The sequence below is a fragment of the Acomys minous genome, assembly GCF_964271855.1.
Source record: "Acomys minous genome assembly, chromosome: 16".
NCBI classification, from domain to species: Eukaryota; Metazoa; Chordata; class Mammalia; order Rodentia; family Muridae; genus Acomys; species Acomys minous.
In genome coordinates this window covers 46,756,310-46,769,821 of record NC_140498.1, presented here as the reverse complement: position 1 = coordinate 46,769,821, position 13,512 = coordinate 46,756,310, and positions in this window count along the sequence as shown.

The following is a 13,512-nucleotide window of genomic DNA, read 5'->3' as shown; positions in this document are numbered from 1 at the left end:
TCAGGCTGGCCTGGAATTCATAACAAGGGTCCTGCTTCGTTCTCTTGGGTGCTGGGGGTTACAGATATGTGACCACACACCCAGTTTGCAAACATTCAGATAAGAGGGTTGCTGTCTTAGTTAGGGTTGCTATTGCTATAATAAAACACCACACCCAAAAGCCATTTGGGGAAGAATGGATTTATTTGGCTTATGCTCCCATATCACTGTTCATCATCAAAGGAAGTCAGGACAGGAACTCAAACAGGGCAGGAACCTGGAAACAAAAACTAATGCAGAAGCCATGCAGGGGTGCTGCTTACTGGCTTGCTCACCGGGCTTTCTTATAGAACCCAGGACCACCAGCCTAGGGGTGGCTCCACCTACAATGGACTGGGCCCTCCCCATCAATCACTAATTAAGAAAATCACCACAGGCTTGGCTGATCTTATGGAGACATTTTCTCAATTGAGTCTCCCCCTTTTTGGGGTACTCTAGCTTGTGTCAAGATGCCATAAGAACTCGCCAGGACGGATGTTTTGTTTCAATGCATTAGCCACTCAGGTTTAATACCAAAATAGCCAAACAAAATTTCAGGAGTCCTACACTTTCTGTTGTAGTAGACTGTGAGACATGCAGCTCCAAACCTGGCCTTTCCACAGAGGAAAGAACAAAACCTACCCATCTTACTGAACTGAAAGTCATAACCAAGCCAAGCCTTGTGGTTCGTGCCTTCAATCCCAGCATTCAGATGAATCTCTTGAGTTCCAAGGCAACCAGGGCTACATAGACCCTGTCTCAAAATCTCAAAACAAACAACAACAAAGTGTTTTTACGTTACAACCAATGTCTGACGTTCTGTGTAAGACAATTATACACTACCTCATCTTTGAAAAAAATCAAGTTTGGCCAGGTGGCGGTGGCGCACGCCTTTAGTCCCAGGACTCAGAAGGCAGAGGCAGGTGGATCACTGTGAGTTCGAGGCCAGCCTGGTCTACAAAGTGAGTCCAGGACAGCCAAGGCTACACAGTGAAACCCTGTCTCAAAAAACCAAAAAAAGAAAAAAGAAAGAAAGAAATTAAGTTTGGAATTTGGGTGTTAATTTTTGTTTTCATTGTGATTTCTTCTTTGAGATAGGGCTTATTGTGTAGGTCCAGCTGGCCACCTACTACATAGCTCAGGCTAGCCTCCTGCTCACTGTGTAGCTTAGGCTGCCCTCACCCTCTTGCCTTGTTCTTCTCAATGCTGGACTGCCAGGCATTGACCACTATGCCAGGATCATGTTGGAAGGTGTTTTAATTTTTCAGACAAGGTCTCACTACATAGCCTTGGCTGGCCTGGAGCTCAATATTAAATTAGCTAGCCTTGAACTCAGAAATCTGCCCGAATGCTGGGGTTAAAGACATGTACCAAAGCTTGACTTGGTGGTTCACGCCTTTAATCCCAGCACTAGAGAGGCAGAGGCAGGTGTATAGCTGTGAGTTCAAGGCCAGCCTGGTCTACAAAGTGAGTCTAGGACAGCCAAGGCTACACAGAGAAACTCTGTCTTGAAAAAACAAAAAAAAAAAGAAAAAAAAGAAAGAAAGAAAGAAAAAGGCATGCACCAGTATACCTGGCTCTTGTTGAGTTTTAAGTGGTGAGACTATATTTGTTCTCATAATTCAGACTCAATGAGAAGCTTTGACCCTGACCTTTCCCTGTGAAGACATCTATTTTCAGCCATAGATCCAAAAAGGAATGTGATTACATTACACAAATACTAGATCTCTAATAAACGCAGGAGGGTAGCACCCATCTGTTTTGTTATCAGGACTTGCAACCAGCAGGGGCAGGCCTTTATTTTCACCTCTCTTGAAACTACTTTGTTTTCTTTTGTTTCAGGAATGCACCCTGTCCCTAACTATTTTAGTTTCTTTCTTCTCCTGATCCAAGTCCCCCTCCCCAACTAAGAAAGGGTTTCTCTGTGTAGTCATGACTGTCCCAGAACTATAGACCAGGCTGGCCTCAAACAGGGATCCACCTGCCCCCCTCCTCTCCACCCCCCCATCTCTTTCACATGTTTTGATTAAAGACATGCACCACCATGCCTGGCCCTTTTTGTTTGTTTTGTTTGGGAGACAGAGTCTCTCTGTGTAGCCCTGGATGTCCTGGACTCACACTTCGTAGACCAGGCTGGCCTTGAACTCTCAGAGGTCTATCTGCCTTTGCTTATGAGTACTGGGATTAAAGGTGTGCACTATCACCCCCTGGCTGACTTTTCCCTTTTCTTTCTTTTTTGCTTTGCATTTACTTGTGGGTTTTTTGTGCATGCCCACAACAAACTTAGATTATTATCAAGCACCTTTACCTTGGAAGCAGCAGCCCGGATATTCTGAACCCTAATATTGTCATTGAGTCAAAATAATAAAAATAATAGTCTTTTTGCCGGGCGTGGTGGCGCACGCCTTTAATCCCAGCACTCGGGAGGCAGAGTTGGGCGGATCGCTGTGAGTTCGAGGCCAGCCTGGTCTACAAAGTGAGTCCAGAACAGCCAAGGCTACAAAGAGACCCTGACTCGAAAAACCAAAAAAAAAAAAAAAAAAAATAGTCTTTTCAGTTTTTGTTTGTTTTAAGACAAGGTTTCTCTGAAGCCCTAACAGTCCCAGAACTCACTTTGTAGACCAGCTGGTTTCAAACTCAGAGATCTGCCTGCCTCTGCTTCCTGAGTGCTGGGGTTAAAGGCCTGTTCCACCACTGCCCAACTCTTTATTTTTTGCTTTTTGTTTTATTTTGTTTTGTTTTGTTTTGTTTTGTTTTTTGAGACAGGGTCTCTGTGTAGACTTGGCTCGCCTGGACCCACTTTGTAGACTAGGCTGGCCTTGAACTCCTAGTCATCTTCCTGCCTCTGCCCTCCAAGTGCTGGGATTAAAGGTGTGCACCACCACACCTGGCCTATTTTTGCTTTTTCAAGACAGGGTTTCTCTGTGTAAGCTTGGCCATCCTGGAACTCAGAAGTAGACCAGGCTGAATTGAACTTAGAGATCTGCCTGCCTCTGCCTCCCAAGGGTTAGGATTACAGGTGTGCACCTCCACCACCACCCTGCTTATTTTTAATTTTTAATTTGTATGTGCATTGGTGTTTCTGCCTGTGTGTATGCCAGTGTGAGGGTGTCAGTCCCTTGTAACTGTAGTTAAGACAGTTATGAGCGGCCATTTGGATGCTGGTAATTGAAGCCGGGTCCTCTGGAAGAGCAGCCAGTGCTCTTAACTACTAAGCTCTCCCTCCAGCTGCCAGAGTCAGGCTTGTCTAGCTGATTACCTTGGTCTCTACACCTGTCTCCGTATCTATGACAAATGGAACAGAGTGTTGTAAAAATAACAGTGACAGGCCTTCATGAAAGGCTGGAGAGGTAGCTCAGCAGTTAGGAACGCTTGTTCTTGCAGAGGACCCAGGTTCTAGTCCCGGCACCCACAGGGCTGTTCACAATGGTCCCTAACACCAGCTCCAGAAGATCCAAAGCCCTCTTCTGACTTTGGCAGGTACTAGGCATGCACTCCGCATGCATACATTAGTGCAAGCAAAACATTCATACATATAAAAATAAAATAAATCTAAAAACAAATTTGGAAACACTAAATAAGATACACACACACACACACACACATATCGATCCACCTGCCTCTGCCTCCTGAGTGCTGGGATTAAAGGCGTGTGCCACCATGCCCGGTAAAAAGCCAGATTCTTTAATCCCAGCACTCCGGAGGCAGAGGCAGGTGAGTTTGAGGCCAGCCTGGTCTGCAGAGAATTCCAGGACAGCCAGGGCTACACAGAGAAACCCTGTCTCAAAAAAAAAAAAAAAGCAATTAAAAAAAAAAGAATGTTAGCAATATTTCCTACAACTGAACTGAAAGCCCAACTCCAGAAGAAGAACCTCTGACTCATGGTCTTCAAAGAGTCTCAGATTTTTTATTTTTATTTATTTATTTATTTTGAGACAAGGTCTCTCTATGTAGAGATGTCCTGGCTGTCCAGGAACTTGGTATGTAGACCAGACAGGCCTTTAACTCAGAGATCCACCTGCCTCTGCCTCCTGAGTGTTGACATTAAAGGTGCAAACACTGCACACGCACATGCACACGCACACACACACACCTGCCCACAGCAGAATTTCCAGTCTTATGTGAGAAATGGAGGTTGTTCCTCAAGAATGTCTCAAAACTTTGCATGTGATGTCCTGTTGGCACAAATGTCCATGTCGTCATTAGTCTTTGTGTTTGATTTCAAGACTACAGTCCGAGGCTAGAGATGGCTCATGAGACAAGAGCACTTACTGCTCTTGTAGAAAACCTGGGTTTGTTTCCTAGCACTCACATAGCAGATCACAGCTACTTTAACTACAGTTCCAGGGGCTCCAACTTCCTCTTCTGGCCCCATGGGCGCCAGGCACACCCATGTGTGTGTGGTAACACACATGCATTCAGGAAAAAAACACAAAAATATTTTCAAAAGACTACATTTAGCAGGTCAGTTGCAGTAGTGCACGTCTGTAATCCCAGCACTGTGGAGGCAGAGGCAGGTTGATCTCTGTGAGTTCCAGGACAGCCTGGTCTACAAAGTGAGTCCAGGACAGCCAAGGCTACAACAGAGAAACCTGGTCTTAAAAAAGAAGGGGAGGGGTGGGGGTGGGGGGGTCAAAAAGACTACATTTCCCAGCCTCCCTTGCAGCTAATAGAGGCTGATGAAATAATAAGAGGAAATCCTTGGGTGGAGCTTCCAGGAAAACTATTTTAAAAGAGCTGTCTTAGCCCGCCCTCTTGCCCCTGCCCTTTCTTCCTTACTGCTTCCTAGGACACAAACAAGATATGCTGGGCTGTAACAGCCATTTTGGATCATGAGGTAACCCTTAGGCTGGAAGAAGGAAGTCTCTGAGAAGGATCTGTGGGCACCGTAGAGTACCTACCTCGAGACTTTTTAAATAGAGGAAAATAGACCTCTGTGTAATACAGAAATACACCTAACTCTGCACAGGTCTTTGTTTAAACACAATTCATTACTCTCTCTTTTTCTTGTTTTCTGGGACAGAGTTTCACTGTGTAGCTAGCCCTGGCTAACCTGGACCTTGCTATGTGGACCAGTCTAGCCTTGAACTCACAGAGATATGCCAGCCTCACTTAAGCCATTAATATTTTTGAAAATATTTTATTGTTTTTGTTTTTTGAGACAGGGTTTCTCTGTGTAGCCTTGGCTGTCCTGGATGAGATTTGTAGATCAGGCTGGCCTCGAACTCACAGCGATCCACCTGCCTCTGCCTCCCGAGTGCTGGGATTAAAGGAGTGCGCCACCACTGCTCAGCTTTGAAAATATTTTAAACATTTTTTAAAATGTGTGTATGAGAGAGGCAGTATTCACATGGATGCAGTACCGGCAGAGGCCTGAAGAGGGCTCTGTAACCTCTGGTGCTGGTATTAGGGTTGTGAGTTGTGTATTGCCTGTACTGGGAATCAAACTTCTAAACAATAGAACTCTTTTTTTTTTTCTTTTCTTTTTTCTTTGTGTTGTTGATTGTTTTTTGAGACAGGGTTTCTCTGTGTAGCCTTGGCTGTCCTGAACTTGCTATGTAGACCAGGATGGCCTCAAAGTCACAGAGGTCTGGCTGCCTCTGCCTCCCAGAGTGCTGGAATAAAAGGCGTGCTCCTGGCTGCAATACAGGACTCTTAACTGCTGAGCCATCTCTTCATCTCTCATGTAAGGTCTGAGGTTCTTTGAAAATTGCTCCCCAGGGGTTCAGGGGTTGGGGATGTTATTAGCATGCTTGAGGCTCTGGATTTTGCTCGCTATGTATGCGCCTGAAAAAAATGTTTGTTTTATTTACATATTTTGTTGTTTTTGACACAGGGTGCTATTATGTGCCTTGGCTGGCCAGAAACTTAATATGTGAACCAGACTGGCCTCAGAACTCATAAAATTCAGTCTGTTTATGCCTCCCAAGAGTTAAGGTTAAAAGCATATGCCACCATACCCAGCTCCCATGTAATTTTTTTTTAATAGATTTTATTATGTAACCCATCTGGTCTCGAACTTCATTGCTCTTTTTTTTTTTTTTTTTTTTTTTTTTCTGAGACAGGATTTCGCTGTGTAGCCTTAGCTGTCCTGGTCTCACTTTGTGAACCATGCTGGCCTCGAACTCACAGTGATCCACCTGCCTCTGCCTCCCACGTGCTGGGATTAAAGGCATGTACCACCATGGCCAGCCCGAACTTCATTACTCTTACATTGTTATAAAAAGAATGTGCCCTCCCAGTGAAAAACCTTCATCGCCTTAGAGATGAAGGAAAGCTCTTGACTAACATCCAGGCTTTGGCTGGCTGTAGCAACCAAATAAAGTCATCCTTAAGAATAAGAATTTGAGCCAAGCGTGGTGGTGCACAACTTTAATCTCAGCACTTGGGAGGCAGAGGCAGGCGGATCACTGTGAGTTCGAGGCCAGCCTGGTCTACAAAGTGAGTCTAAGACAGCCAAGGCTACACAGAGAAACCCTGTCTCAAAAAAACGAAACAACAACAAAAAAAGAATAAGAGCCTGGCATGGTGGCATATGCCTTTAATCTGAGCACCCAGGAGGCAGAGTCAGGTGGATCATTGTGAGTTTGAGGCCAGTCTGGTCTACAAAGTGAGTTAAGGGCAGCCAGGGCTATCCCACAGAGAAACCCTGACTGGGGGGTGGGGGAGACAGTTTTATTAATGTATATATGACTTAGATTTACGGATTCCACAAACACTATCATCCTTAGATCTTTTTCAGGTTATAGCCCCAGATCTACTTCCAATGTTTTAAACAGACAAGAGCCTGTAAGTCTGGACACTTGGGCAGATGGGAGATTTGCACAGCAAAGGTACTGCATATTGGCAGAAGAATTACTTTAAGGACACCAATGTTGTTCTTTTCAAATAGTTGTTACCCAGGTTTATCTTGGGGGCGGAGGAGGATTGAGCTGCCTGTTAGAGGTGTTTGTTGTGGAAAAGGGGGCCTAACAGCTGTCAGTGCTTTTTCCTTTCTTGTGGAATAATGTCTGTCTGGATCACTATTCTATTGTTCTGAAGAGACACCATGACCTAGGCAACTCTTATAAATGAAACACTTAGCCGGCCACTTTAGTCCCAGTACTAGGAGGCAGAGGCAGGTGGATCTCTGTGAGTTTGAGGACAGTCTGGTCTACAAAGAGAGTCCAGGACAGCCAGGGCTACACAGAGAAACCCTGTCTCAAAAAACCCAAAACATAACCCAAACCAAACCAAACAAACAAAAAAAGACAGGGTTTCTCTATATAGCCCTGGCTAACTTGGTGCTCATTCTGTAGGCCAGCCTGGCCTTAAGTTCACAGAGATCTACCTGCCTCTGTTTCCCAAGTACTAGGATTAAAGGCAAGTGTCACCACCACCCATGAGAATGACATGGAACCATTTTTGTTTGTTTTGTTTTGTTTTGGGTGTGTGTGGGGGGTTGTTTGTTTGTTTGTTTTGCTTTTGGTTTTTTGAGGCAGGGTTTCTCTGTATAACAGCCCTGGCTGTCCTGGACTTGCTTTGTAGACCAGGCTGGCCTCAAACTCACAGTGATCCACCTGCTTCTGCCTCCAGAGTGCTGGGATTACAGTCGTGTGCCACCATGCCCAGCTCATGGAACCATTCTTTTTTCTGTTTTAAAGACTTATTTATTTATTATGTGTGTATAGAATGTTCTGCCCTACATGTACACCTGCAAGCCAGAAGAGGTTATCAGATCATATTACAGATGGTTGTGAGCCACTATGTGATTGCTGGGAATTCACAACCTCTGGAAGAGCAGACAGTGCTCTTAACCTCTGAGCTATCTCTCCAACCCCCAAACTACCAGAGTCCAAGGGCTGGTCAATCTTCTGAAAAAAACATTTACCCTAGCATCCTAAATCTCACTTACCTCCAGCAGACCTGGGGGTATTTTGAAGGCAGAGCTCCTTTAGCTAAATTTCACGTGTGTGACATAATGTCTCCTCAAACAAATCTCTTAGTGAATCCTTTATATAAGTACATAAGTGCAGATGCCTGTGGAGACCAGAGGCATCAGCCCTCCAGGCAATCGTGAGACCCAGTGTGGGCGATGGGAATGGAACTCTGGTCCTCTGCAAGAGCATAGCAGTATCTTGAGCACTGAGCCTCTCAGACATTTTAAAATCAAGAGCATGCAGCTCAAGCTGGCTTCCTTACTGATCCTCTTGCCTCTGCCTCCTCAGTGCAGATTACCAGCCTAACTAAATACCTAATCTTGTGGACTTATTTGCCGGTTTGTTTTTGTCTTACAGTGAAACACTAGGAATCAAACCCAGGCCCTTGAGCTGGACGATGGTGCTGCTGCTGAGCTAGCTCCTGGCATCATTTCTTCCTGCTACATAAAGCTGTCTGAGGAAACTCCGTAAATGTGCTGCTTCACCGGGTGGTGGTGGTGCACGCCTTTAATCCCAGCACTCGGGAGACAGAGCCAGGTGGATTGCTGTGAGTTCAAGGCCAGCCTGGTCTACAAAGCAAGTCCAATACAGCCAAGGCTACACAGAGAACCCTTGTCTGGAAAAACTAAATGTGCTGCTTCTTCATCTGGAGAGATGGGGGTTGCAGCTGGGCTTTGCTTTTGTTTTACGTCTGTGTTCCTGTAACTTCCCTGTTACAGCACTAAGTTCATTCCCTGGCTGGTCTACCTCGGCCTCGACCTGTAGCAACAAGCTGCGGCTGGTTCTCAGACTGTACAGTGCATTCACCCCTTCTGACTGCGGAGGACTGAATCACTAACAATTAAATGCATTTCCTAAAAGGCTGCCCGGGGCCTCCCTACTGGCAGCAGAGACTTGTCTTCTATCACCTCCCTTTAGAGCACTAGGATTACAGACACGCTACCACATCGGGATGTGTAGATGCTGGGTGTAGCAAGCCCTTCACTCACTAAACCATCTCCCCAGCACAAGATCTTAACGTCTTTCTTTCTTTCTCCCCCCTCCCCCAGATAGGGTTTCTCTGTGTAGTCTTGGCTGTCCTGGACTTTGTAGACTAGGCTGGCCTCGAACTCACAGAGATCCACCTGTCTCTGCCTCCCAGAGTGTGGGGATTACAAGCGTGCACCACCCTACCCAGCTAAAATGTTAACTTTTTAAGGAAGGAAAGTACTACTTCTGTGTTTTGCTTTGTTTTTTGTTTGTTTGGTTGGTTGGTTGGTTTGGTTTGGTTTTTCGAGACAGGGTTTCTCTGCGTAGCCTTTGCTGTCCTGGACTCACTCTGTAGACCAGGCTGGCCTTGAACTCACAGTGATCTCCCTGCCTCTGCCTCCCAAGTGCTGGGATTCCAGACAGCCCAAATGAGTTCTTTTTTTTTTTTTTTAAGACTTATTCATGTATTTATTTATTATGTATACAGTGTTCTGCCTGCATGACAGAAGAGATCATTAGATCACATTATAGATGGCTGTGAGCCACCATGTGGTTGCTGAGAATTGAACTCAGAACCTCTGGAAGAGCAGATGATGCTCTTAACCTCTGAGCCATCTCTCCAGCACCCCCTCCTCCCCTCCTCCCCCCACTCCCCCACCCACCCCCGGGACCAAATGATTTCTTAAATGTTTTAAATTAAGTTCCTGTGGCCAGAGGAGCAGCAGCCTTAGCTAAGGGCTCTCATTCAGAGACTGTCCTCTACTTAAAGCTGTAGCTGATTTTCATGGGTCCCCTAGTAAGAATGCCTTCCCCAGGAGAAGAAACCTGCCAGCCTCAGAACTGGGGACAGAATCCATGTTCAGAGAGACCCAGAGCTCAGCCGATAGCCAGTCACGTGTATACACGCATTTGTGTGCTGGCTACAGGGTGTGTGAAGGGAAGACTTTCCCCCTTTCCTCAGCACCGTGGGGTACAGATGCCATAACCTCCAGGGCCTCCTCCTGCAGTCCGTTCAATTAGCCTCAGATGTGTCTGTGGTGTGGATGGCTCCATCTGCCCACGGCACACAGCCTGAGCACTCTCACCCAGTGTCCATAAAAGAATGGCCTTGCCTGTCATTTCTCCTGCTCCCGCTATGATTGTATGCAATCCTGCTGATTCTCCCCATCAAGAACTGGACATTAGGCAGGCATGGTGGCGCACGCCTTTAATCCCAGCACTCAGGAGGCAGAGGCAGGCAGATCTCTGTAAGTTCGAGGCCAGCCTGGTCTACAAAGCAAGTCCAGGACAACCAAGTCTACACAGAGAGACCCTGTCTTGAAAAACAAACAAAACAAAACAAACAAACCAAAAACAAAAACAAAACAAAACCCTGGACATTAAAATAGGGAGCTTCATTAGGATAATGACCAGTTTATTCTATTCCTTTTATTTTTTTTCCTTCTGCTTAGTACATTTTTGTTTGTTATTTGTCCTTTTTTTAATTTTTGGTTTTGGGATTTTTTTGTTTTGTTTTGTTTTTTTTCAGGGGGTGGTGTTCCAGACAGGGTTTCTCTGTGTAGCCTTGGCTGTCCTGGACTCACTTTGTAGACCAGACTGGCCTCAAACTCACAGTAATCCACCTGCCTCTGCCTCCTGAGTGCTGGGATTAAAGACGTGTGCAACCATGCCTGGCAAACATTATGAAGTTTTTTTTAGATTTATTTATTTATTATTATGTATACAGTGCTCTGCCTGCATGTGCACCTACAGGCCAGAGGAAGGCATCAGATCACATTATAGATGGGTGTGAGCCACTATGTTGTTGCTGGGAATTGAACTCCTGACCTCCAGAAGAGCGGTCAGTTTTCTTAACCACTGAGCCATCTCTCCAGCAAAAAACACTTCTTAAAGGTTTGTTTATTATGTTTACAGTGTTGTACCTGCATGCCAGAAGAGGGTACCAGATTCATTGTAGATGGTTGTGAGCCACCATGTGGTTGCTGGGACCCTTGGAAGAACAGCTAGTGCTCTTAAACTCTGACCCATCTCTCCAGCCCCTGTTATTTGTCCTTTTGAGGAAGGTCACTATGTAATCCTGGCTAATCTGCAACTATGTAAACAAGCTGACCTTGAACTCAGTGATCTACCTGCCTCTGCTGCCTAAGTGCTGAGATGAAAGGTGTGTGCACTGCATCCCACTACAATGCATTGAAAAACGTTTCCATCTTGGGTTGGCAAGATGTCTCAGCAGGTAAAAGATCTTACAGTGAAAGATTATGAACCTGAATCAGATCCGGGAGCCCAAAGAGAAAGAGAACCACACACACCCAATAATAGTATGGGCAGGCTTGAACTCACACACACACATCAAACACACAATAATAACTTTGAAGTACTCATTTTAAAAATGGTTCTGTAGTCTAAATATACAATATCTTGGAAAACAACATTTAGAAAACAAAAGCATTGTTTAAAAAAAAATCTCTTCCTGGTGGTAGTATATGCCTCTAATCCCAGCATTTAGGGGGCAGAGGCAGATGAGTAGCCAACCTGGTCTACCAAGAGAGTCCCAGCACAGTCAGGACTGTTACACAGAGCAACCCTCTCTTCAGAAACCAATACTTAGTATCGATGAACTAAAATAAGAGCACTATCTAGGCTTCACAACACTCAGATTGAATGGTTGTCTTAGTATTCCTTACGTTGTTACGTTGTATTAAGTTACTTCGGGAATTGTGAACTGGCTGCAAAAAGCAATTTAATAAGGAAGGGTTTATTCTAGGTCACAGTTTGAGGTTACAGTAGCCAGGGAGGAAAGCCATGGCAGCAGGACAGGAGGTGAGGCAGCTCGTCACATTGTGCCCACAGTTTGGATAGAGTGGATGAATGCTGACCAGCAGCTTTCTCTGGTAGCTTTGGCTGTTCTGGACTCACGCGGTAGATCACAGAGATCTGCCTGCCTCTGCTTCCATGAGGGCTGGGCTTAAAAGTGTACGTCACTGGAACTGCCACTTTCTTTTAATCTCTCTCCCTCTCTCTCTCTCTCTCTCTCTCTCTCTCTCTCTCTCTCTCTCTCTCTCTCTCTCTCTCTCTCCAGGGTTTCTCTGTGTAGCCTTGGCTGTCCTGGACTCGCTTTGTAGACCCAGGATGGCCTCAAACTGAGCGATCCGCCTGCCTCTGCCTCTGGGACTAAAGGCCTGTGCCACCACGCCTGGCTGATGATGAGTCTTTTCATCTCAATTAACCCAATGTAGACACTTCCTCACACATACACCCCCAGAGGTGTGTTGCCATGGTGAGTCTAAATCCAATTACCAGTGTCAGAAACCTGTTCCTTCAGCAGGCTCCATTGCTTAGGATTTAAAGAAACTCATCTTCTTGAGAGGACCGAATATTGCTTTAAAAGGCCCTTAGCTAGAGTCCTGTAGCTTGGCCTTCCTCCACAGGCACCGGCCAATCCCAGTTAGAGTCACCTAGCCACAGATAGGATGCCCCTAGAAGCCTTTAAAAGAACCTGTGAGCTCCCCTTCGGGGTCCTCGCCATTTCATGTGGATGGTTAACCCCTGTATGGAGGCAATTCCTGTAAAATAAACACTCTGTTTTTACATACTACTTGAGTCTAGGATCTTCCTTCAGCGGGTTTCTGACCCTTACATTTGGGGACCTGTCCGGGATCACTGGGGACCCCCAAACGCAAAAGCTGAGCGTTTCCGGGAAAGTGGTTTGTTCTCTGCTGATTGGTGTGAGTCTCCACCGTTTCTGTTTGGTCCTTGTCTTTGCTTCTCTCTGTCTAAATCTGGTGTCTGGACACAATCTGGAAGCCACTGATGGATGGGCAGACCTGCCAACTTTCTCCCGGCCTGGGGCTTCCAAAGACGCTCCAGACCCCCATCACATGGAACCGGAAGGGGGCGGGGGCAGGGTTTCCAGACTGTGTTTTTCTATGCAGCTTTGGCTGTCCTGGACTTGCTTTGTAGACCAGGCTGGCCTTGAACTCACAGAGATCTGCCTGCCTCTGCTTCCCAGAGTGCTAGTTTCTTTTTTGGTCCCTGGGGAGCCTGGATTTGTCTCTGTGTATCTGTGGTCTGTTTGTCTTTGTACCTTATTTTTGACATCATCATGAGTCCAATGGCGTGCTCAAAGCTCCGCAAGGCTCTGTGTAAGCCACCCTGGGCTCCTCTGCACGCTGCGCTGGCAAAGTTTCCATGCCCAGGGGTTGAAGTAGTCAACACTGAAATTTCACCCTCCCCTGTAGGGCTCCTGTTCAACATGGTGGCTGCCTCCCAGACACCAGTGGGCTGGCTTCAGTTAGCTTCTGGGCTCCACATGTTTATTTCTGACTGGTCTTAAATGTAAAGTTTACTATGATCTGTATGTGTTGGTTATAAATTGTTGGTTATTGAGTATAGCTAAACATCTCTAACAAAAAGTTAGCTTAAAACAAGTAACTCAGGGTCGGAGCCATTCTGGGCAATAACACATGGCAAGAGGGGCCTAAGAAAACAGGTCTCCAAAGATACTTTAAATTGAATAATATCTTTATCTAATTTTTGTCTTATGTTAAAAACTAGACTGATAGCCAGGCATAGTGGCACACACCTTTAATCCCAGCACAGGCAGAAG